Source organism: Myxine glutinosa, chromosome 14 (assembly GCF_964187855.1).
Source record: "Myxine glutinosa chromosome 14, kmMyxGlut1.1, whole genome shotgun sequence".
Taxonomy (NCBI): Eukaryota; Metazoa; Chordata; class Myxini; order Myxiniformes; family Myxinidae; genus Myxine; species Myxine glutinosa.
Genome location: NC_136274.1, coordinates 4,091,308 through 4,117,673, shown reverse-complemented (window position 1 = coordinate 4,117,673; position 26,366 = coordinate 4,091,308). Strand labels below are relative to the sequence as shown.

General features: G+C 47.5%; 1 protein-coding gene across 1 annotated transcript in view; it reads right to left on the bottom strand.

The window, feature by feature from the left end:
* Positions 1–26,366, bottom strand: part of LOC137440037 (transmembrane protein 132D-like) — a 256,099-nt gene that overhangs the window by 99,566 nt on the left and 130,167 nt on the right. The window lies entirely within an intron of this gene.

Genomic DNA, 26,366 nt, shown 5'->3' with positions numbered 1-26,366 from the left:
GTTCCACAGCATTCTTCACGACGTCCATTGAGTGCCGGATCATGGCCACTGTGTGGGCACTCTCCAGGAAGAGTGGAAGCAGCGACGTGGGGCAGATGACTCGAGCATCTGGTGGCTGTCGGCTGGCATGAAATGCAGCCCAAGATGTGTTGTCATTGTCCACTGTACCAGTGTTGTCTTTCAGGACTCGCTTTGCATTGCCTAGCCATTGGTATTCTTCATCAGTCTGCTGTTTGAAGTCTCCTCTGGTCAATGACGCCACTTTAGCAGCTGGGACAGGCGACTTCTTGATGCTGCTAGTGACAGGGGGTACATCAGTGTAGTAGTGCGGCAAGGGGGCGACTGTCTTGGACCGTGCACCCCCAGATCCTCCAACAATGACGATACTCCGATCCACTCCTTCACCAGTGTAAGAAGGATGTTGTATGAGGGAGATAGCGGTACCATGGAAGGAGTCCTTTGATGTTGTTGCACTGGGGTTGTGATCTATGGGTCACTTTGTTTCCTAATGGGATATGAATATATATTTTAGACTGCCAGTATATATGAGCTTGTCTGAGTTGTTACTAGTGATTTAGTATAGTTTTTTTAATTTTTTTTATTTACAGAACTAAGACATTCTTTTCAAAGTATTGTGTTGAATCCAATATTTGCCTAGATAATTTCCAAATAAAATTATATAACAGACTGTGATAGATAATATTAAGTTGAAATTGGTACCATTGGATTCCTTGCCCCCAAAAACATACATTTAGATACCAGAATCAAGTCAATAGCTGCATTACGTCCAGAGATAATAGCAAATGTAAATTTCAAGTGGCGGCCATTTTGAAATCCAATATGGCGGACATAAAGAGAGAATTTCAAGTGGCCCAATATCTGAAAATGTTCGCAACATATTAATGTACATTTGTGCCAAATTTGGTGCTTGTATCACAAAATGCACAATTCTTTTGAATATTTGGGCTAAGCCGCCCCACTAAACCTCGAGGTCTTTAAAACAGCTGTTCACCACCATCTCTTATCTTCCCCCATCCAAAACCTTGATCTTTTCTACCCCCGCTAATTTCACCCCAAATCCACTTTTTTGAAATACCAACTTCTGTCCTGGAAGTCCTTGGTGTCCTTGTGTTTTATACATTTAGGGACTTCCTAAATGATGTGTGCCTGCCAAGGGACTTCCTAAATGATGTGTGCCCACCAAGGGACTTCCTAAATGATGTGTGCCTGCCAAGGGACTTCCTAAATGATGTGTGCCCGCCAAGGGACTTCCTAAATGATGTGTGCCCACCAAGGGACTTCCTAAATGATGTGTGCCTGCCAAGGGACTTCCTAAATGATGTGTGCCCACCAAGGGACTTCCTAAATGATGTGTGCCCACCAAGGGACTTCCTAAATGATGTGTGCCCACCAAGGGACTTCCTAAATGATGTGTGCCCGCCAAGGGACTTCCTAAATGATGTGTGCCTGCCAAGGGACTTCCTAAATGAGGTGTGCCCACCAAGGGACTTCCTAAATGATGTGTGCCCGCCAAGGGACTTCCTAAATGATGTGTGCCCACCAAGGGACTTCCTAAATGATGTGTGCCTGCCAAGGGACTTCCTAAATGATGTGTGCCCCCCAAGGGACTTCCTAAATGATGTGTGCCTGCCAAGGGACTTCCTAAATGATGTGTGCCCACCAAGGGACATCCTAAATGATGTGTGCCCACCAAGGGACTTCCTAAATGATGTGTGCCCACCAAGGGACTTCCTAAATGATGTGTGCCCGCCAAGGCACTTCCTAAATGATGTGTGCCCGCCAAGGGACTTCCTAAATGATGTGTGCCTGCCAAGGGACTTCCTAAATGATGTGTGCCCACCAAGGGACTTCCTAAATGATGTGTGCCCACCAAGGGACTTCCTAAATGATGTGTGCCCGCCAAGGGACTTCCTAAATGATGTGTGCCCGCCAAGGGACTTCCTAAATGATGTGTGCCCACCAAGGGACTTCCTAAATGATGTGTGCCTGCCAAGGGACTTCCTAAATGATGTGTGCCCACCAAGGGACTTCCTAAATGTTGTGTGCCCACCAAGGGACTTCCTAAATGATGTGTGCCCACCAAGGGACTTCCTAAATGATGTGTGCCCACCAAGGGACTTCCTAAATGATGTGTGCCTGCCAAGGAGGAATTTTGTGTGTTCACACTGACTCGGTCCGGCTCTCCGGGCACTTTTAACCTGCCGTTACTATAGCAACATGAAACATGCGATTCAAATCGGCTTTTCAACATAACTTACAGCATTCAGATAAAGTGGAGGCAAATTCAAAATGGTAAACTATAATTGTTCTGCTGCTAAATACAAATAAAATTCACAGAAACATCAGTTACTCTCAGGTACATTTATTAATATGTTTGGCTTTCTGTTAAAAGCTTTGTGAGCAATTTTAGGTACCAAACCCCATCACGCATACATAAAAGAGGTCACATGCCCCCAAAGAGCTCTATTTCTGAGGGTTCCTGCTCATGCGCACCAAGCATTTGGGGGTGGATGACATCATTTTGAAAGTCTCGTATTGACGGGACAGGTAAGGGACAGGACGGGACAGGGAGGGGCCAGTCGTTGATCTCCTGGTACATTGACAATGCAAGGTCATGGATTCGTAACTTCATCATCCATTCAGCACTGGGAAAATGTATCTCCCCGTTCTCGTCATCTAAAGTAATATACAAATGATCGTCGAAATAGATGCCAACTCTTGCTCTCCCAGGCCTCACTCTTGCTCTCCCAGGCCTCACTCTTGCTCTCCCAGGCCTCACTCTTGCTCTCCCAGGCCTCACTCTTGCTCTCCCAGGCCTCACTCTTGCTCTCCCAGGCGTCACTGTTGCTCTCCCAGGCTTCACTCTGGCTCTCCCAGGCTTCACTCTTGCTCTCCAGGCCTCATTCTTGCTCTCCCAGGCCTCACTCTTGCTCTCCCAGGCCTCACTCTTACTCTCCAGGCCTCACTCTTGCTCTCCCAGGCCTCACTCTTGCTCTCCCAGGCCTCACTCTTGCTCTCCCAGGCCTCACTCTTGCCCTCCCAGGCCTCACTCTTGTCCTCCCAGGCCTCACTCTTGCTCTCCAGGCCTCACTCTTGCTCTCCCCAGCCTCACTCTTGCTCTCCCAGGCCTCACTCTTGCAGAGAAAACAAGTGATGGAAATTGACCCCCAAACTCCCTCCCATAACCCAACCCCCATGCACGATCATTCCCAATTTAGTCGATTTCCCCGATCCCCATCCCTTCCCCCTGCACTCTTGCTCTCCCATCACCCAATTTACCTCCAACCTTTCTCAATGTTTCCGTGAGTGCGAACACCCCCACCACCTCCTAAGCCAATCTGTATATGTATTGATTCGATAATATCGGAGGGTATCGGAGTCGTGTGCTGGAAACTGAGGCCTCATAAAATAAGCAATTAAAGAATTACAAAATTGTACAAAGTTGCTGTGATTTCTGTACGAAATGTTTTTACTTTTAATCACAACTTCAGAATATTATGGAATATAGTTTCGAAACACCACTACACGACCTACATTATAACCTTCCTTCACTTTCAGGTGGCTGAAGCCACCTCATTCTCATTTATTCAAAATGAATGCCACACGTTACTTGTGGCAAACATCTGGAATGGCAATGGCAAACATCCCCATGGCAAACATCTGGAATGGAAATGGCAAACATCCCCATGGCAAACATCTGGAATGGCAATGGCAAACATCCCCATGGCAAACATCTGGAATGGCAATGGCAAACATCCCCATGGCAAACATCTGGAATGGCAATGGCAAACATCCCCATGGCAAACATCTGGAATGGCAATGGCAAACATCCCCATGGCAAACATCTGGAATGGCAATGGCAAACATCCCCATGGCAAACATCTGGAATGGCAATGGCAAACATCCCCATGGCAAATATCTGGAATGGCAATGGCAAACATCCCCATGGCAAACATCTGGAAGTTGCAGCTTGATGACCGTGTACTTAACATCACATAAAAAATAGTGATGTGATCATGCAGATGAAGAGGTGAATAAAATAATATCTCGAACACATGTTTACGGAGCCTTCAAGAAAGCAAATGAACCAAAATGATGACAGAGGTAGAGCATGGCACATGTGTGCCAAAGCAGAGCATGGCCAAAGATCATGCTGGGTGCTTTGCCATGATGGTCTCAATAGTCAGGCATGGCCAGGAAAAATTACAATTTGTTCAGGGTGCCGGTGACGACTTGCCTACTCTTCGAGGAAGACCACCTTTAACGTACGCCAATGACCAGAGGGGTCCTTCAGGTAAGTGTCAATCAGTGGGAGGGCGTGTACATTAAAGGTCCCATGTAATTCAAAAGTTTCTGGTTATTTATATATTCACTTGACCTTCCTAGTGAAGAAATCACCCATGTTTCTTTTTTAAAATTAACAATGGGATAATTAGACCAATATTTTGAACATTTGTAGTGTTTTTCACAACTTGCTATGCCCCGCCCCTCAAAAAGGGGCGTTCAGCGAACCGCAGGTCACGTGACCGGTGACGTCACCTCCAGAACGAAGTCCATGCCGTCTCGATTCGCTATGCTTCGGCCCGCGATCCGTTCCGTGTAATTTGTACGTACTGTCGTACTCTACTTTTGATTTGCTTGATCTTGATCTGAGGTATGCTGAGAGTGAGACACGTGTGTGTCACGCCTCGCCTCGTTGATAAGCCCGCAAGGTTGCTCTGTGGAGAAGCCTACACGGATTCAACTATGGGTGAATTATGTAAATAACAACTCACGGTCTGAGGTAACTCGGCTAAAAATTATCCGATTTGCACCAAATAACGTTTATGAATGGTTTCCCAGACCCCTACTTCTCACTAAAAGTGGAAACAGAATGTAAATCGGAGTTAAAACAAGTGTTTGATTTGTATCAAGCAAATGCACGTGGACCGTGCTTGCGAGCGAGCTGCGTTCTGGAGGTGACGTCACATGGATTACGTCATCGGCTTTGAGGTGTGGGGCAGAATTTTTAGGGGCGTTCCCAAGTGGTTCGGTTTTCTTTCATTTTTAATGTTCCAGAGTGAATATAACAAAAAATCAATGCCATATTTGAATTCACCATAAAAAGACTCATTTGGATGACATCAAATGCATTTTGAGTGAGATTCCGTGTCTGTGGACCTTTAAGGCATCACACCTGGATGTGAAACACCAGGTTGGCGGTTTATATCCGGGTCAAGATCCAAACTCAGACTGGACATATAGAAGGCAAGTTTGTAAACATTTGACCTATCACAGCCCATATGAGCACGAGCGTCCTCCACCCCTCTCAATAATAAGGTTTAAACTACTGTATATGGCCAAAGCCCATATGAGCACGAGCGTCCTCCACCCCTCTCAATAATAAGGTTTAAACTACTGTATATGGCCAAAGCCCATATGAGCACGAGCGTCCTCCACCCCTCTCAATAATAAGGTTTAAACTACTGTATATGGCCAAAGCCCATATGAGCACGAGCGTCCTCCACCCCTCTCAATAATAAGGTTTAAACTACTGTATATGGCCAAAGCCCATATGAGCACGAGCGTCCTCCACCCCTCTCAATAATAAGGTTTAAACTACTGTATATGGCCAAAGCCCATATGAGCACGAGCGTCCTCCACCCCTCTCAATAATAAGGTTTAAACTACTGTATATGGCCAAAGCCCATATGAGCACGAGCGTCCTCCACCCCTCTCAATATTAAGGTTTAAACTACTGTATATGGCCAAAGCCCATATGAGCACGAGCGCCCTCCACCCCTCTCAATAATAAGGTTTAAACTACTGTATATGGCCAAAGCCCATATGAGCACGAGCGTCCTCCACCCCTCTCAATAATAAGGTTTAAACTACTGTATATGGCCAAAGCCCATATGAGCACGAGCGTCCTCCACCCCTCTCAATAATAAGGTTTAAACTACTGTATATGGCCAAAGCCCATATGAGCACGAGCGTCCTCCACCCCTCTCAATAATAAGGTTTAAACTACTGTATATGGCCAAAGCCCATATGAGCACGAGCGTCCTCCACCCCTCTCAATAATAAGGTTTAAACTACTGTATATGGCCAAAGCCCATATGAGCACGAGCGTCCTCCACCCCTCTCAATATTAAGGTTTAAACTACTGTATATGGCCAAAGCCCATATGAGCACGAGCGTCCTCCACCCCTCTCAATAATAAGGTTTAAACTACTGTATATGGCCAAATATATGGGATTGTGAGGTAGGGATTATTTTAAATACCATAAAATACCTGTGTCAAATTAACTTTCTCCAGGAATCCACTATTCCGAGTTCATCTAATTCATCATGAAAATCAAACGTATCCTTTTAATCAATGTCTGGGTGTGCGTACACTCTTGTACTTTATATTCCCAAAGAACAAGCAATCTCTATTAAAATGTGTTACACCATTAAAAAAAAAAACAACACCACTGCAATTCCTTCAATTTTGTCTCGTTTCAGTTAAACAAGAACATTACCTGAAGGGTGATAAATTTGTAGGAAATGTCTGTGGAACATGTATTGAGTCAACAAGTATTCAATCCCTTTGCTTTGACACCCTAAATTGAGCTCAGGTGCATTTCATTTCCTTTGATCATCCATCGGATGTCTCCACAACTTCATTGATTGGACATGATTTAGAAAGAAACACCTTTGCTATATCAGGTCCCACAGTTGACAGTGCATCTCAGAACAGAAACTCTACCATGAAGTCCAAGGAACTGTCCTTAGAACTTGGAGATAGAATTGTGAGGAGACATAGATCTGGGGAAGGGTATAAAATAATTTCTAGAGTGTTGAAAGTTCCCAAGAGCACAGTGAACTCCATCATTACTACCCAGTATCTTCCTAGAGCTGGACATCTGACCAAACTGAGCAACCGGGCAAGAAGGACCTTCGTGAGGGAGGTGACCAAGAACCCATGACCACTACATACATCCTTGGATGAGATGGGAGAACCTGCCGAAAGGACAACAGTCTCTGCAGCACTTCACAAATCTAGACTTTATGGGAGAGTGGCCAGATGGAAGTTACTCCTGAGACGAAGGCACATGACAGCACACCTGGAGTTTCCAAAAAGGCACGTGAAAGACTCTGAGGGGATGAGGAAAGAGATTCTGTGGTCTAATGAGACGAAAATTGAGATCTTTGGTCTGAATGCAAAGCACTACAACTGGCAGAAATGGAGCACAGCTCTTCACCCATCTAACACCATCCCTACTGTGAAGCATGGTGGTGGCAGCATCATGCTATGGGGATGCTCTTCAGCGTCAGCGACTGGGAGACTTGTAAGGATTTAAGGATAAGAGCCTCACTGCCGCTTCCGGTCTTGCTGGCGAGGTTTCGTTTATTCGCAGCTTTCCACGCTCTCCATCGAAATCGAAGTTAAGTAATTGTTCCCATTTGTATTTTCGTTATAACTGTATTTATTTCATGGTGTTGTACGTATAGTCATATAGTGTGTCCCGAGGAAGATTTTCGGTGCAAATCTTTCATACCTGTATAGAAAATCGTGTTAATTCGTGTCGTGTCTTTTGAGGCCTTGTACAGTGTCCAACCTTGAGGCTTTGTTTTTCTCTCAGCGGTCCGTTGTTTGTGCTCCTATAACTTTCGTTCTCTGTTTTCCCAGTCTTTTCACCCCATAGCCTACTTCCTCGTTTAAAATTTCAACTCACAAAACCAAAAAAACCCCAAAAAACCATTTCCTTCTCTGTTCTTATTTGTTGTTCTCATTCGTTTATTCGTTCTTATTCGTTCATTCGTTCTTCGACCACGTGTTTCTCCCCCATTTCCCCAGATAGTTTTCACTGTTAAACTTAATAATGTTTACACTTTCCCCTCAAGTTCTGTATTCCGTCGTATATTATAACACCTTTTTCTTCTTCTTCTTTAAAAGGCTGCTTTCGACTTGCTCACCAAATCTATTCATCCCCCAAAAAAATTCCATCTCTGACAGTGCCTCTTTTCTACATTCCCTAAACTCTACTGCACTCCATCCTCCCTCCAGCGTCCTTAAACGTATTTTTGACTCGAAGGTCACAAGAAACTCATTTTGCAATAAATGTTCGTTTCCCATTAATCGTACACTTTCTAAAATCCAATCTCACCCCTCCCCTCCAAATCTTCCCCATAACCCCTCCCCTCCAAATCTGCCCCGTCACTCCTCCCCTCCAAATCCTCCCCATCACCCATCCCATTCAAATCTCCCCCCTTACCCCTTCCCTCCTCAACTCCCCCCACACCCCTCCCCTCCAAGACTCCCCCTCGCTCCTCCCCTCCTAGACTCCCTTCTCACCCCTCCCCTCCAAATCGCCCCCATATCCCATCCCTTTCAAATCCCTCCCCTTCAAATCTCCCCACCCTCATTTCTTCTCAATTTCCCCCCTCTCACTCCCCCTCCTCAAAGCGTCCTCCCTGCTTCTTCCCCCTTCCAACTCTCACCTCCATCTCCCCCAACCTTCTGCCACGCACTTCCCCCTCCTCAAATAACACCTCATTGTGCCTCACCCAATCACCATCAAACCTTTTGTCCGCCCCATCCTTCCCTTTCTCCGAACTATTCTGAAATCTCTGACACACCTTCAACAGCTCTCCCTACCTCTTCCACCTCTTCCACCTCTTACCCTACCCCTCCTCCCCCGTTCTGTATCCGATGCTCCCCCTTCCTCTTCATTAACGGTATGGACCTCAAACATCCGGGGCCTTCGTTCAAACTTAACTGATCTCTCCATACAGGTTGCTTCTGACAAACCAGACGTGATCTGCTTAACAGAAACTTTCCTCCTTCATGATGTCTCTGATTCCTTGGTATCTCTCCCAGGTTACTCCCTCCTCCGGTTTGAGAGACCTGAGCCTCGTCCTGGAGGTGGGGTTGCCATCTTTATCAAAAACTCTCTTCCTCAATCGCCCTGCACTGCACTCTCTCCACCTCACCCCCAGGAATACCTCTGGCTACGGCTTCCCCTTCGCTCCTACCTCTTGTTCATATGTGTGTTGTACCGTCCACCAAACAGTGACGACTCCATCTACATCTCGCTGTCTGATAATATGGACCAACTTCTATATCTACTCATCCCAACTCTCTCTTCCTCATATGTGGTGATTTCAATATTGTCACCATGCCAGTTGGCTGGGTGTGGGTACCTCTCTCACCAGCCATGGCTCCTCAGCAAAGGACTTCTGTGACTCACTGGGACTGACACAATCTGTCAATTTCCCGACCCGGATCTCAGTCAACGGAGCATCTTCTCTTCTGGACTTGATTATGACTAACTTCCCTGAAAATGTCTGCTGCTCTTCTTCTGCTCCAATCGGCTCATCTGATCATGTGCTTGTTAAAGTGGACATCTCTCTGACCATTCTCAGGGAGCCTGCTCAGCGTCGACGAGTCTGGCATTTCACTCAGGCCAACTGGCACGGTCTTCAAGCAGCCATCAGTCATCTGGACTGGTCTCCCATCTCTAACATCAACTCATCCTGGGAATTCTTCCAAAGTAAATTGCTCTCTCTCATGCACAGATTTATCCCATCTCGTCTCCAGTTGTCATACCCTTCCTCCCGTCCATGGTACATGGAATCTTGTGGTGAGGCTGTTGCCCAGAAACAACTTGCCTTCGTCTCCTGGAAAGCAAATCCAACGGAAGGAAATCTCATTTCCTTTCACAAAGCCCGAAACAAGTGTGTGTCCACCCTCAGGAGAGCCAGGAAACAATATCTCTCCGTTCTCAAGACCGACTCTCTTATCTGTCTCCCTCTTCCAAATCCTGGTGGCATCTGGTCAAATCTGTTTCTGGTGTTTGTTCCCCCTCCATCCCCTCCCTTACCTCAAACGGCTACACAGCTGAATCCGCACGTGAAAAAGCTGAATGCCTCAACTCTGTGTTGCCTCTAAATCTTGTGTCCCAAACCCATCCCTCTCTGTACACACCATACTCAGTCGTACCCAGCTGCTCCTGGACTCCGTGTCCTTTCCTCCTGACAAGGTGGAAAAGTTTCTGTCAACCCTCGACTCTGATTCTGCAACTGGACCTGACGGCATCAGCCCACGGGTCCTAAAATCCTGTTCTTCTGCTCTTTCACTCCCTCTCTCTGTTCTCTTCACCCTCTCTTTTGCTCAAGGTCAACTGCCATCTGCTTGGAAATCAGCCAACATCACCGCTTTGCACAAAAAAGGTGCAAAAACAGATCCTAGCAATGACAGACCAATCAGCCTTCTCCCAATTATCAGCAAAGTCATGGAATCCATCATTGCTTCGGATATGAAATCTTTCCTCTTCTCCAATGGCTTGATCTCTGATCATCAATTTGGTTTCAGACCAGGTCACTCTACTCTGGACATGCTGCTTCTGCTGTCTCAACAATGGATGGAGGTCCTCAATGCCAAACAGGAAATTAGAGCTGTCTCCCTCGACATATCATGTGCCTTCGATACGGTCTGGCACCCCGCTCTGCTCACCAAACTCTCCTCCTTTGGTATCCATGGAAATCTCCACGCATGGCTGGCGGACTTCCTCTCTCGTCGTAGTCAACGTGTGGCCCTGAATGGGTTTCTCTCATCTCCTCTTCCTGTTCAGGATGGAGTTCCCCAAGGCAGTGTTCTGGGCCCTGTGCTTTTTCTGGTCTTCATCAATGATCTCTCTGACTCTCTTGAAAATCCTCTCTATCTCTTTGCTGATGACTCCACTCTCTGCCACTCCATTCCTCATCCCTCAGATCGGCAGTCTGCAGCCTCCTCACTCTCTGCAGACCTGGACAAAATCACAGACTGGCAAACAAGTGGAACATGTCTTTCAATCCTGACAAATCTCACACTGTTACGATGTCTCTCCGAAAAGACCGACTGGACAACCCTCCCATCTACTTTCTGAATAATCCTCTCCAAGAAGTTCTGTCACTCAAGGTTTTGGGTCTCACTATCTGCCATGATCTTTCCTGGGAAAACCACATTTCCAAGCTGGCCTCCAAAGCCAGTCGCCGACTGGGCATCCTACATCGTGCGAAGTCCTTCCTTGGCACACCTGAGCTCCTCACCACATACAAGGCTTTCATCCGCAGCTCAATGGAATACTGCTCTCCCCTCTGGGCTGGTGCTCCTGCCTCACACCTAGCTCGTCTTCACGCTGTTGAAACCAAAGCATTCAGAATCATTGGAATCTCCCCCGATGACGCTATCTCCGAGGGCCTTTCACTTACTCATCGCAGGCAGGTTGGTGGTCTTTCCGTCTTCTACCGACTCCTCTCTGGCCTTGCTCCCCCAGCTCTCTCTGGGCTCTGTCCCCCAAATATTCCTACATGTCGCACATGATCTGCCTGCAACCCTCTCATGGTTAAACTGCTAAAATCAAGACTCTCTGCTCACCTTCACTCCTTCATTCCTCTTTTCTCATGCCTCTGGAACAAACTCCCTCACTCTCTTCAATCCCACTCATCGCTCCAGGTCTTTAAAACGGCTGTTCACCACCATCTCTTATCTTCCCCATCCAAAACCTTGATCTTTTCTACCCCCGCTAATTTCACCCCAAATCCACTTTTTGAGGTGCCGACTTCTTTCCTGGAAGTCCTTGGTGTCCTTGCGTTTTATACCTATCCTGCCCCCCCACCCCCCCCCCAGGCCCTCTCCCTCCCACACATCTCCCGATGTCCCTGCCGTCAAATGTTGTGTTTGTGTGCTTTCTCCCCTTCTCTCCCTATCTTGTCGACCGCTCCCCTTTTTATATACTTTGTTTGCTTGTTTGTTTGATTTGTTTGTTTGATAAATGTTAGCTCTTTCACGAGCCTCGACTCTGTATACAAAAAAAAAAAAAAATGGAGCCAAATAACGATGAATGGAGCCAAATACAGGCGAATCCTTGAGGAGAACCTTCTTCAGAGTGCAAAACACCTTAGACTGCGGTGAATATTTACGTTTCATCAGGGCAATGATCCCAATCATACAGCCAAAGCAACATTGGAATGGCTACAGAACAAGAACATAAAGTCCTTGGGTGGACCAGCCAAATCCCAGGCTTGATAACCATTGAGAATATGTGGAAAGACTTGAAGATTTCTGTTCACCGAAGCTCCCCATCCAACTTGAAAGAGCTTGAGCAAATCTGCAAGGAAGAATGGGAGAAACCTCCCCAAATCCAGCTGTGTAAAGTTGATACAAACATATCCAAGAAGAATGAAAGCTGTAATCGCTGCCAAAGACGCTTCTACGAACTATTAACTCAGGGGGCTGAATACTTATGTAAATTAGATATTTCTGTATTTCATTTTCAATAAATGTGTAAAAAAAATTCGAAAAACATGTTTTCATTTTGATGTGTAGATCAGTGACAAGAAAATCTCAATTTAATCCATTTTTAATTCAGGTTGTAACAACAAAATGTGAAAAAGTGAAGGGGTGCGAATACTTATACCAAAATGAGGTGTATAATACGGCATCATGGCGTTTGATGGGGCACACCTTCTGGACGTAGAAACTATTATAACACCAAACGGTTCAGTCAATCCTGTCCAACATACAATTACATTTTTAAACAGTCGTTATGAAACTGCAAGAAGTTTGGAGGAAACCAGACGTTGCTTACGGCGTTCTGCACTCACCCCCATGTCCATCACCTCAGACGAGAGTCGAGACCAACGGATCAGAGCCGTCTCGACTTGATGGACTGAGGAAATCGGCAACGATCTTCAGCCAACAAAAGATGCTTCCGTGAGTCTTCATGCATCAATGATGAATCCCATTGCGTATCCGACTTTTCTACTTCTAGCCATCGGATTGGATGTGGACGGTGGATGGATTGTTTATAACATATCTTTGGGCCTCATATATGATTTCTCCCGACCATGGTTTAGACTTTAGAGTGGTAGACACCGACACCCTCACTTATAATCTTGTGGTTCGTTAGCATTTTGATTGTCGCCATATTGAAATGTTGATGCACTCACGCACGGGCGGTGTATTGGTTAACAATCACTGGTCCGCACACCTATCAGTCCTGTGGTATTATAACCAGTTATCATCATAATCACGTCTCCAAAACCCCGATCCTGCACCGCTTTCCAAAGCTCTGACAGACACGGCTTGGTCGCGGCTTTTACCCCCTCCATTGGGGGTGTCTTCCGGCTTGGTCGCGGCTTTTAACCCCTCCATTGGGGGTGTTTTCCGGCTTGGTCGCGGCTTTTACCCCCTCCATTGGGGGTGTCTTCCGGCTTGGTCGTGGCTTTTACCCCCTCCATTGGGGGTGTCTTCCGGCTTGGTCGTGGCTTTTACCCCATCCATTGGGGGTGTCTTCCGGCTTGGTTGTGGCTTTTACCCCATCCATTGGGGGTGTTTTCCGGTTGGTCGTGGCTTTTACCCCATCCATTGGGGGTGTCTTCCGGCTTGGTCGCGGCTTTTAACCCATCCATTGGGGGTGTCTTCCGGCTTGGTCGCGGCTTTTACCCCCTCCATTGGGGGTGTCTTCCGGCTTGGTCGCGGCTTTTACCCCCTCCATTGGGGGTGTCTTCCGGTTGGTCGTGGCTTTTAACCCATCCATTGGGGGTGTCTTCCGGCTTGGTCGCGGCTTTTACCCCATCCATTGGGGGTGTCTTCCGGCTTGGTCGCGGCTTTTACCCCCTCCATTGGGGGTGTCTTCCGGCTTGGTCGCGGCTTTTAACCCATCCATTGGGGGTGTCTTCCGGCTTGGTCGCGGCTTTTACCCCCTCCATTGGGGGTGTCTTCCGGTTGGTCGTGGCTTTTACCCCCTCCATTGGGGGTGTCTTCCGGCTTGGTCGCGGCTTTTAACCCATCCATTGGGGGTGTTTTCCGGCTTGGTCGCGGCTTTTACCCCATCCATTGGGGGTGTCTTCCGGTTGGTCGTGGCTTTTACCCCATCCATTGGGGGTGTCTTCCGGCTTGGTCGTGGCTTTTACCCCATCCATTGGGGGTGTCTTCCGGCTTGGTCGTGGCTTTTACCCCCTCCATTGGGGGTGTCTTCCGGCTTGGTCGTGGCTTTTACCCCCTCCATTGGGGGTGTCTTCCGGCTTGGTCGCGGCTTTTACCCCCTCCATTGGGGGTGTCTTCCGGTTGGTCGTGGCTTTTAACCCATCCATTGGGGGTGTCTTCCGGCTTGGTCGTGGCTTTTACCCCCTCCATTGGGGGTGTCTTCCGGCTTGGTCGCGGCTTTTACCCCCTCCATTGGGGGTGTCTTCCGGCTTGGTCGCGGCTTTTACCCCCTCCATTGGGGGTGTCTTCCGGTTGGTCGTGGCTTTTAACCCATCCATTGGGGGTGTCTTCCGGCTTGGTCGCGGCTTTTACCCCATCCATTGGGGGTGTCTTCCGGCTTGGTCGCGGCTTTTACCCCCTCCATTGGGGGTGTCTTCCGGCTTGGTCGCGGCTTTTAACCCATCCATTGGGGGTGTCTTCCGGCTTGGTCGCGGCTTTTACCCCCTCCATTGGGGGTGTCTTCCGGTTGGTCGTGGCTTTTACCCCCTCCATTGGGGGTGTCTTCCGGCTTGGTCGCGGCTTTTAACCCATCCATTGGGGGTGTTTTCCGGCTTGGTCGCGGCTTTTACCCCATCCATTGGGGGTGTCTTCCGGTTGGTCGTGGCTTTTACCCCATCCATTGGGGGTGTCTTCCGGCTTGGTCGTGGCTTTTACCCCCTCCATTGGGGGTGTCTTCCGGCTTGGTCGTGGCTTTTACCCCATCCATTGGGGGTGTCTTCCGGCTTGGTTGTGGCTTTTACCCCATCCATTGGGGGTGTTTTCCGGTTGGTCGTGGCTTTTACCCCATCCATTGGGGGTGTCTTCCGGCTTGGTCGCGGCTTTTACCCCATCCTTTGGGGGTGTCTTCCGGCTTGGTCGCGGCTTTTAACCCATCCATTGGGGGTGTCTTCCGGCTTGGTCGCGGCTTTTACCCCATCCTTTGGGGGTGTCTTCCGGCTTGGTCGCGGCTTTTACCCCATCCATTGGGGGTGTCTTCCGGCTTGGTCGCGGCTTTTACCCCATCCATTGGGGGTGTCTTCCGGCTTGGTCGTGGCATTTACCCCCTCCATTGGGGGTGTCTTCCGGCTTGGTCGTGGCTTTTACCCCCTCCATTGGGGGTGTCTTCCGGCTTGGTCGTGGCTTTTACCCCATCCATTGGGGGTGTCTTCCGGCTTGGTCGCGGCTTTTACCCTATCCATTGGGGGTGTTTTCCGGCTTGGCTGTGGCTTTTACCCCATCCATTGGGGGTGTTTTCCGGCTTGGTCGTGGCTTTTACCCCATCCATTGGGGGTGTCTTCCGGCTTGGTTGTGGCTTTTACCCCATCCATTGGGGGTGTCTTCCCGCTTGGTCGCGGCTTTTACCCCATCCATTGGGGGTGGTTTCCGGCTTGGTCGAGGCTTTTACCCCATCCATTGGGGGTGTCTTCCCGCTTGGTCGCGGTTTTTACCCCATCCATTGGGGGTGTCTTCCCGCTTGGTCGCGGTTTTTACCCCATCCATTGGGGGTGTCTTCCCGCTTGGTCGCGGCTTTTACCCCATCCATTGGGGGTGTCTTCCCGCTTGGTCGAGGCTTCTACCCCATCCATTGGGGGTGTCTTCCGGCTTGGTCGCGGCTTTTACCCCATCCATTGGGGGTGTCTTCCCGCTTGGTCGAAGCTTCTACCCCATCCATTGGGGGTGTCTTCCCGCTTGGTTGCGGCTTTTACCCCATCCATTGGGGGTGTCTTCCGGCTTGGTCGCGGCTTTTACCCCATCCATTGGGGGTGTCTTCCCGCTTGGTCGAGGCTTGTACCCCATCCATTGGGGGTGTCTTCCCGCTTGGTTGCGGCTTTTACCCCATCCATTGGGGGTGTCTTCCGGCTTGATCGCGGCTTTTACCCCATTCATTGGGGGTGTGTTCCATTAGCAATCGGCTTGCTATCACGTGATCACGTGCTAAGCCAGCCGTTCCTTATCAACCGTTTCGTTGGAATGCCGAAGCGACTTGGCGAGCGCTCCACAAGCTCATTAGTAATGGAACACACACCCATTCTGAACACGTCGATCTTCTCATCTGGCAGGATGGTCTTGGCCCTAGAACTATTCTCCACTAAGCTGCTTAGCCTGGGTTCGATTACCGACCCAGCTGTCTTCCTGGTGTTTCACAGGCAGGTGATTCATCAATGTGTGTGGCCTTCCTCGGATGGATGTTGAACTGACATTCTGTGGACCAGTATTACCCTAGAGATCCCACGGTGTCCCTCACCAAGAGTAGGTGAGCGAGTGGTGGCACGCGGAACAAATTACAAATTATTGCCTTATCCTTAGTCAAACGTCAGGCGACTTGGGCCCAGCCAAGCCCACAGGAACATGCGAATAATGGTGGCCATTAAAGAATAAGAATATTAACAAGCCATGGTGCGCATTGCGCACACGCATGTTATATCCCCCCCCCCCCCATGTCACCTTATCACCCCCCCAAGTGAGCAGGTGTTTCTAATTTACTAAATTCGGGGTTTTCCCCTGTCAGATTCAGATTTTCGTGTCATCACCAATTCCATCACCGGCTCAACATGGAAAATTACTTGCTCTGCATGTTGGGAATTATATGAGTAAATCTAATGGAATATGACAACAAAACCTGGCACAAACAAACTACCGGTACTGATGCTGCAGTGCCTCAAAATAAACAAACAACCAAAACCTGGCACAAACAAACTACCGGTACTGATGCTGCAGTGCCTCAAAATAAACAAACAACCAAAACCTGGCACAAACAAACTACCGGTACTGATGCTGCAGTGCCTCAAAATAAACAAACAACAAAAACCTGGCACAAACAAACTACCGGTACTGATGCTGCAGTGCCTCAAAATAAACAAACAAAAACCTGGCACAAACAAACTACCGATACTGATGCTGCAGTGCCTCAAAATAAACAAACAACAAAAACCTGGCACAAACAAACTACCGGTACTGATGCTGCAGTGCCTCAAAATAAACAAACAACCAAAACCTGGCACAAACAAACTACCGGTACTGATGCTGCAGTGCCTCAAAATAAACAAACAACCAAAACCTGGCACAAACAAACTACCGGTACTGATGCTGCAGTGCCTCAAAATAAACAAACAACAAAAACCTGGCACAAACAAACTACCGGTACTGATGCTGCAGTGCCTCAAAATAAACAAACAACCAAAACCTGGCACAAACAAACTACCGGTACTGATGCTGCAGTGCCTCAAAATAAACAAACAACCAAAACCTGGCACAAACAAACTACCGGTACTGATGCTGCAGTGCCTCAAAATAAACAAACAACAAAAACCTGGCACAAACAAACTACCGGTACTGATGCTGCAGTGCCTCAAAATAAACAAACAAAACCTGGCACAAACAAACTACCGGTACTGATGCTGCAGTGCTTCAAAATAAACAAACAACAAAAACCTGGCACAAACAAACTACCGATACTGATGCTGCAGTGCCTCAAAATAAACAAACAAAAACCTGGCACAAACAAACTACCGGTACTGATGCTGCAGTGCCTCAAAATAAACAAACAACAAAAACCTGGCACAAACAAACTACCGGTACTGATGCTGCAGTGCCTCAAAATAAACAAACAAAACCTGGCACAAACAAACTACCGGTACTGATGCTGCAGTGCTTCAAAATAAACAAACAACAAAAACCTGGCACAAACAAACTACCGGTACTGATGCTGCAGTGCCTCAAAATAAACAAACAACAAAAACCTGGCACAAACAAACTACCGATACTGATGCTGCAATGCCTCAAAATAAACAAACAACAAAAACCTGGCACAAACAAACTACCGGTACTGATGCTGCAGTGCCTCAAAAGAAACAAACAACAAAAACCTGGCACAAACAAACTACCGGTACTGATGCTGCAGTGCCTCAAAATAAACAAACAACAAAAACCTGGCACAAACAAACTACCGGTACTGATGCTGCAGTGCCTCAAAATAAACAAACAACAAAAACCTGGCACAAACAAACTACCGGTACTGATGCTGCAGTGCCTCAAAATAAACAAACAAAACCTGGCACAAACAAACTACCGGTACTGATGCTGCAGTGCCTCAAAATAAACAAACAACAAAAACCTGGCACAAACAAACTACCGGTACTGATGCTGCAGTGCCTCAAAATAAACAAACAACAAAAACCTGGCACAAACAAACTACCGGTACTGATGCTGCAGTGCCTCAAAATAAACAAACAAAACCTGGCACAAACAAACTACCGGTACTGATGCTGCAGTGCTTCAAAATAAACAAACAACAAAAACCTGGCACAAACAAACTACCGGTACTGATGCTGCAGTGCCTCAAAATAAACAAACAACAAAAGCCTGGCACAAACAAACTACCGGTACTGATGCTGCAGTGCTTCAAAATAAACAAACAACAAAAACCTGGCACAAACAAACTACCGGTACTGATGCTGCAGTGCCTCAAAATAAACAAACAACAAAAGCCTGGCACAAACAAACTACCGGTACTGATGCTGTTTGTCAAAATAAACAAACAATATAAACACGTGTGCCCGTGCTTGAAGGTACAGACAGGTGTCCACTTGAGTGTAAATTTAAAATAAAAACATGTGTGCCTGTGCTTTACGGTACAGACAGGTGGATGAGTGCAAGTTTAAAATATAAACATGTGTGCCTGTGCTTGAAGGTACAGACAGGTGTCCACGTGAGTGTAAATTTAAAATAAAAACATGTGTGCCTGTGCTTAAAGGTACAGACAGGTGTCCACTTGAGTGTAAATTTAAAATATAAACATGTGTGCCTGTGCTTTAAGGTACAGACATGTGTCCACTTGAGTGCAAGTTTAAAATATAAACATGTGTGCCTGTGCTTGAAGGTACAGACAGGTGTCCATTTGAGTGTAAGTTTAAAATATAAACATTTTGTGCCTGTGCTTGAAGGTACAGACAGGTGTCCACGTGAGTGTAAATTTAAAATAAAAACATGTGTGCCTGTGCTTAAAGGTACAGACAGGTGTCCACTTGAGTGTAAATTTAAAATATTAACATGTGTGCCTGTGCTTGAAGGTACAGACAGGTGTCCACGTGAGTGTAAATTTAAAATAGAAAATGAAATAGGTATTCATACATACAGTCACGTGAAAAAGTAAGTACACCCCATGTAAAGTTTTGACTTTTTCAACATATTTCAACATACAGCTATTTGATCTTCATTTCAACAATATTGATAGATAAAGGTGATATAATATAACAAATATCATGAAACATTTACATTTTGTAGTCCATTGTATAAGTTAAATAAACATAAATGCAAATTTCGCATGTGGAAAAAGTAAGTACACCCTTGGCTCTAATAGGTGGTATTGCCCCCTTTGGCAGAAACAACGTCAAGTAGGCGTTTCTTATAACTGTCTACCAGTCTCTGACATCGACTGGGAGAAATTTTTGCCCACTCCTCCATGCAGAATTATTTCAGCTGTGTGATGTTTGAGGGGTTTCTTGCATGCACAGCTCGTTTCAAATCCCCCCACAACATCTCGATGGGATTTAGGTCCGGGCTTTGACTTGGCCATTCCAGAACCTTCCATTTCTTTCTTTTCAGACATTACTTGGTGGATTTACTGGTATGTTTAGGGTCATTGTCATGTTGCAAGGTGCACTTTCAGTTGAGCTTCAACTCTCCGACAGATGGCCTCACATTATCCTCAACACCCTCTGGTACAATGAAGAATTCATAGTGGATTATATGATGGTGAGCTGCCCTGGCCCTGATGCAGCAAAGCTGCCCCAAACCATAATATTTCCACCACCATGCTTTACAGTTGGTATCAGGTAAAAAAAAAAATAAAAAAACACCTTTAGAAGCCATTTTTCCCCGGAAAGCGGGGGTTGGCCTTTTTCGGGGACCGTGGTTGTTGTTGTTTTTTTGGTCCCCTTTTTGAAGCAATGTTTTACGGCCGGATGCCCTTCCTGCCGTCAACCCTTTTTGTCGCCTTTTTATGACAAGCAGGGAATTACCAGTGACTGGTACTCAATTAGCCGACCTCGGAAGGATGACAGGCTGAGTCAACCCCCCTGGCGTTAATTCAGTGATCGACCGGGATTCGAACCCAGGATCCTTGGTATCCTAAGCTGGCACCCTAGCCGCTAGCCCAACACCAGGGTTTGACAGTTGGTATCAGTTGGTATCAGGTTATTGTGGTCAAATGCTGTCTTTGGTTTTCGCCAAACATGTCTTCTGGTACTGTGGACAAATAGCTCCACCTTTGACTCATCTGTCCAGAGCACATTGTTTCAGAAGTGCTGGTCTTTGCCAAGGTGTTCATGGACAAACTTTAGTCTTGCCCTGATGTTCTTTCTGGACAGCAAAGGTTTCCTCCTGGCACACCTCCCATGTAGATCAAATTTGTGCAGCCTCTTTCTAATGGTAGACTCGTGCACATTGACATCAACAGTGGCAAGAGCTACCTGTAGGTCCCTTGATGACATTCTGGGGTTCTTAGAGACTTCTTTCAGCATCTTGTGGTCTGCTCTCGGGCTGAACTTGCTGGGGCGGCCTGGCCTGAACAAATTGGCAGGTGTTTGGAATATTCTCTACTTATAGATGATCTTCCGGACAGTCGAATGATTGATTTCAAATTGTTTGGAGATCTTTTTAAATCCCTTCCCAGACTCGTAGGCATCTATAACCTTCTTTCTGAAGGCCTCAGATAGCTCTTTTGATCTAGGCATGGTGACGCCACACACTTCAACAACAAAGAGCAAACCAAACTAAATGTCTGAGGTTTAAATAAGACAGGTTCCTCCAAGATCCTCTCTAACGATGTTCTAATCATTTGCACCTGAGCTGGTGCACCTCATTGTAATTTTAGGTATTTGAAGTAGTGATAAATGTAGGGGTGTACTTACTTTTTCCACATGCGAAATTTGCATTTATGTTTATTTAAATTATACAATGGACTACAAAATGTAAATGTTTCATGATATTTGTTATATTGTTGCGGTTTTGAAAATAAATATAACCCTTGGAGATCTCGCGAGATCACGGCGAGGTCACGTCTTTTCAAGCTGCTCCATGCGCTCACGCTCTCGAAGCTAAGTGATCTATCACAATCGTGTTTTTGTCGAGACTGTATCTATCTTTCGGTGTGTGTACCTATAGCGTATCTTTAGGAAAATTTTCGGTGCTAATTTTTCGTACATGTATACACAATCGTCGGTTAATGGTATCGAGTATTCTGCGGCCTAGTACTCGTAGGCTTAGACTACCGTACCGTCTCCGACCTTGTGGTTTTTTCTCTCAGCGATTCGTCGAATGCGCTGAAATTATTTTCGTTCTCTGTTTCGTACCAGTCGTTCACCCCGTACCTCCTTGTTTAATATCTGTACTCACAAAAAAAAAAAAACCCCCCCAAAAAAAATATTTCCTTCCCAGGTCTTATTCGTTTATTTGTTGTTCTTTTTGTTCGTTCGTTCTTCGTTCGTGATCACACGGCTAGAAATGTATAATCTCTCCCCTGAACAACTATTTTCTCTCATATATTATAACACCTTTTTCTTCTTTTCCTACAAAAGGATGCTTTCGTCTTGCTCACCAAATCTATTCATTCCAAAAAATATATATAATACCATCTCTTACAGTTCCTCCTTTCTACATTCCCTAAACTATCCAGAACTCCACCCCTCTTCCAGTGTCCTCAAACGTATTTTTGACTCGAAGGTCTCAAACTCATTTTGCAAAAAATGTTCGTTTCCCATGAATCGTACACTTTTCAAAATCCAATCTCACCCCTCCCCTCCAAATCCTCCCCATCACCCATCCCTTTCAAATCTCCCCCCTTGCCCCTTCCCTCCCCTCCCTCCTAAACTCCCCCCACACCCCTCCCCTCCGAGACTCTCCCTCACTCCTCCCCTCCTAGACTCCCCTCTCACCCCTCCTCCTCAAAGCATCCTCCCTGCTTCTTCCCCCTTCCAACTTTCACCTTCATCTCCCCAAACCTTCTGCCTCGCTCTTCCCCCTCCTCAAATAACACCTCACTGTGCCTCACCCAATCTCCATCAAACCTTTTGTCCGCCCCATTCTTCCCTTTCTCCAAGCTATTCTGAAATCTCTGAAATCTCTGACACACCTTCAACAGCTCTCCCTACCTCTTCCTCCTCTTCCACATCTTACCCTACCCCCCCCCCCCCTGTTCTGGACCCGATGCTCCCCCTTCCTCTTCATTAACGGTATGGACCTCAAACATCCGGGGCCTTCGCTCAAACTTGACTGACCTCTCCATACAGGTTGCTTCTGACAAACCAGATGTGATCTGCTTAACAGAAACTTTCCTCCTTCATGATGTCTCTGATGCCTTGGTATCTCTCCCAGGTTACTCCCTCCTCCGGTATGATAGACCTGAGCCTCGTCCTGGAGGTGGGGTTGCTATCTTTATAAAAAACTCTCTTCCTCACTCGCCCTCCACTGCCCTCTCTCCACCTCACCCCCAGGAATACCTTTGGCTACGGCTTCCCCTTCGCTCCCACCTTTTGTTCATATGTGTGTTGTACCGTCCACCAAACAGCGATGACTCCATCTACATCTCACTGTCTGATAATATGGAGCAACTTCTATCTACCCATCCCAACTCTCTCTTCCTCATATGTGGTGATTTCAATTGTCACCATGCCAGTTGGCTGGGTGTGGGTACCTCTCTCACCAGCCATGGCTCTTCAGCAAAGGACTTCTGCGACTCACTGGGACTGACACAATCTGTCAATTTCCCGACCCGGATCTCAGTCAACGGAGCATCTTCTCTTCTGGATTTGGTTATGACAAACTTCCCTGAAAATGTCTGCTGCTCTTCTTCTGCTCCAATCGGCTCATCTGATCATGTGCTTGTCAAAGTGGACATCTCTCTGACCATTCTCAGAGAGCCTCCTCAGCGTCGACGAGTCTGGCATTTCACTCAGGCCAACTGGCACGGTCTTCAAGCAGCCATCAATCATCTGGACTGGTCTCCCATCTCTACCGCCTCTGACATCAACTCATCCTGGGAATTCTTTCAAAGTAAATTGCTCTCTGTCATGCACAGATTTATACCATCTCGTCTTCAGTTGTCATACCCTTCCTCCCGTCCATGGTACACGGAATCTTGTGGTGAGGCTGTTGCCATGAAACAACTTGCTTTCGTCTCCTGGAAAGCAAATCCAACGGAAGGAAATCTCATTTCCTTTCACAAAGCCCAAAACAAGTGTGTGTCCACCCTCAGGAGCCAGGAAACAATATCTCACCATTCTCAAGACCGAACTCTCTTATCTGTCTCCCTCTTCCAAATCCTGGTGGCGTCTGGTCAAATCTGTTTCTGGTGTTTGTTCCCCCTCCATCCCCTCCCTCACCTCAAACGGCTTAACGGCTGACTCCGCACGTGAAAAAGTTGAATGCCTCAACTCTGTGTTTGCCTCTAAATCTTGTGTCCCAAACCCATCCCTCTCTGTACCCACCGTACCCAGTCGTACCCAGCTGCTCCTGGACTCTGTGTCCTTTCCTCCTGACAAGGTGGAAAAGTTTCTGTCAACCCTCGACTCTGATTCTGCAACTGGTCCTGACGGCATCAGCCCACGGGTCCTAAAATCATGTTCTTCTGCTCTTTCACTCCCTCTTTCTGTTCTCTTCACCCTCTCTTTTGCTCAATGTCATCTGCCATCTGCTTGGAAATCAGCCAACATCACCGGTTTGCACAAAAAAGGTGCAAAAACAGATCTCAGCAACTACAGACCAATCAGCCTTCTCCCAATTATCAGCAAAGTCATGGAATCCATCATTGCTTCAGATATTAAATCTTTCCTCTTCTCCAATGGCTTGATCTCTGATCATCAATTTGGTTTCAGACCTGGTCACTCTACTCTGGACATGCTGCTTCTGCTTTCTCAACAATGGATGGAGGTCCTCAACGCCAAACAGGAAATTAGAGCTGTCTCCCTTGACATTTCACGTGCCTTCGATACGGTCTGGCACCCTGCTCTGCTCACCAAACTCTCCTCCTTTGGTATCCATGGAAATCTCCACGCATGGCTGGCGGACTTCCTCTCTGGTCGTAGTCAACGTGTGGCCCTGAATGGGTTTCTCTCATCTCCTCTTCCTGTTCAGGCTGGAGTTCCCCAACGCAGTGTTCTGGGCCCTGTGCTTTTTCTGGTCTTCATCAATGATCTCTCTGACTCTCTTGAAAATCCTCTCTATCTCTTTGCTGACGACTCTACTCTCTATCGCTCCATTCCTCATCCCTCAGATCGGCAGTCTGCAGCCTCCTCACTCTCTGCAGACCTGGACAAAATCACAGACTGGTCAAACAAGTGGAACATGTCTTTCAATCCTGACAAATCTCACACTCTTACAATGTCTCTCCGAAAGGACCGACTGGACAACCCTCCCATCTACTTTCTCAACAATCCTCTCCAAGAAGTTCTGTCGCTCAAGCTTTTGGGTCTCACTATCTGCCATGATCTTTCTTGGGAAAACCACATTTCCAAGCTGGCCTCCAAAGCCAGTCGCCGACTGGGCATCCTCCGTCGTGCGAAGTCCTTCCTTGGCACACCTGAGCTCCTCACCACATACAAGGCTTTCATCCGCAGCTCAATGGAATACTGTTCCCCCCTCTGGGCTGGTGCTCCTGCCTCACACCTTGCTCGGCTTCACGCTGTTGAGGCCAAAGCTTTCAGAATCATTGGAATCTCCTGCGATGTAGTCAACACCGAGGGCCTTTCACTCACTCACCGCAGGCAGGTTGGTGGTCTTTCTGTCTTCTACCGACTCCTCTCCGGCCTTGCTCCCCCAGCTCTCTCTGTGCTCTGTCCCCCCAATATTCCTTCAGGTCGCACAAGATCTGCCTGCAACCCTCTTATGGTTAAACTGCCAAAGGCTAGGCTCTCTGCTCACCTTCACTCTTTCATTCCCCTTTTCTCCCGCCTCTGGAACAAACTCCCCCACTCCCTTCAATCCCACTCCTCCCTCCAGGTCTTTAAAACAGCTGTTCACCACCATCTCTTATCTTCCCCCATCGAAAACCTTGATCTTTTCTACCCCCGGTAATTCACCCCAGAGTCCTTGCAGTGTTCATATGCTTTATTCCTCTCCCACCTCCCCCCAAGTCCTCCCGATGTCCCTGCTCTCAAATGTTGTGTTTGTGTCCTTCCCCCTCTTCCCCCTCTCTTTTGTGTCCTTCCCCCTCTCTCCCCATCTTGTCTGCCGCTCCCCTTGTTTTTTGTGTTTTGTGTGTCGGTTTGTCTTTTTGTGTGATTAATGTTAGCTCTTTCACGAGCCTCGATCTTGTATACAAAAAAACAAAAACAAAAAACAAACCCCCTCGTAGGTAGATGCACCACAACATGTAGCCTCGCTTCAGTTCATTTATTTCTTATTAAATGTAAGCGCAGTCTCCTTTCCTGTGTTAGTTTGCGTTGAGCAGGCCAGTGAGTTAGGTGTTCTTTGGGCTGGAATGCCATGTGCTAGGCCTAGAACAAGTCTGGCAAGGCCGAAGGGAGGAGCTGCAGGGGAGTGGCCGGTAGGCGGCGAGCAGCCAATCGGAGCTCAAGGGGAGTGGCTCACAACGGCAGCGAGAGGGGGGGCTTGGAACATTCGGGTAAGGATGGGGAGGGGCCATATAAGACCCGGCCCCGAGCCCCCTGCAGCAGAGTCTCCCGGGAGAGAGTTGGTTCGTGGTTGGTTCATGGTGATTGAGCAGTGAGAAGGAGACATTGTCGCAGCACAAGTGAAGTCCTTTGCTTGTTATAAGCCTCCCCTCTGTACCCGAACTCTCCCTGTGCCCTGCGCTCTGCGGCTGTGTTAATCGCGTTTGTGAAGACGATCCATTCCGGGCCACAGACGCGCGATCTCCCTGCCTGCGCTCCCAGCATACGTGCCGTGAACATCTGAGGGCTACGCCCGGCGAGCTGTCTGGGAGTCAACCATGCCAGGGAGCGTTTGGAGCGCGAACTGTCCTTCCTTCTTTTCCCCCACGTAAGTGAGTGGGCCCTTGTCTGGGAAAGAAGTTAAGACTGCTTAAGTGCCTGCTCTGTGTCTCTTCGCCTTGTATAGCTGAAAATAAACCTGTGTTCTTCCTTCTATTTGATCGTGCCCGTCATTTCACCATTGGCCTAGCATCGCACAAATAAAACCGCTCAAATTGGGTTCAATAAAAGTAACGGCATGAATCACGTGATACGCAAACCGCTCGGCGTATCCGATTAGCGTGGCTTGTGCGAGGTCCAGTCCCCGTTCTCGTGGCAGCATGGGTACCAAAGGTACGTGTGGAGTCGACCCGATACCCTTCCGCACGCTCGCTACGGGGGTGGCGACTCGGCCTCGTGGACTCAAAGACCCGAGGGGGAAA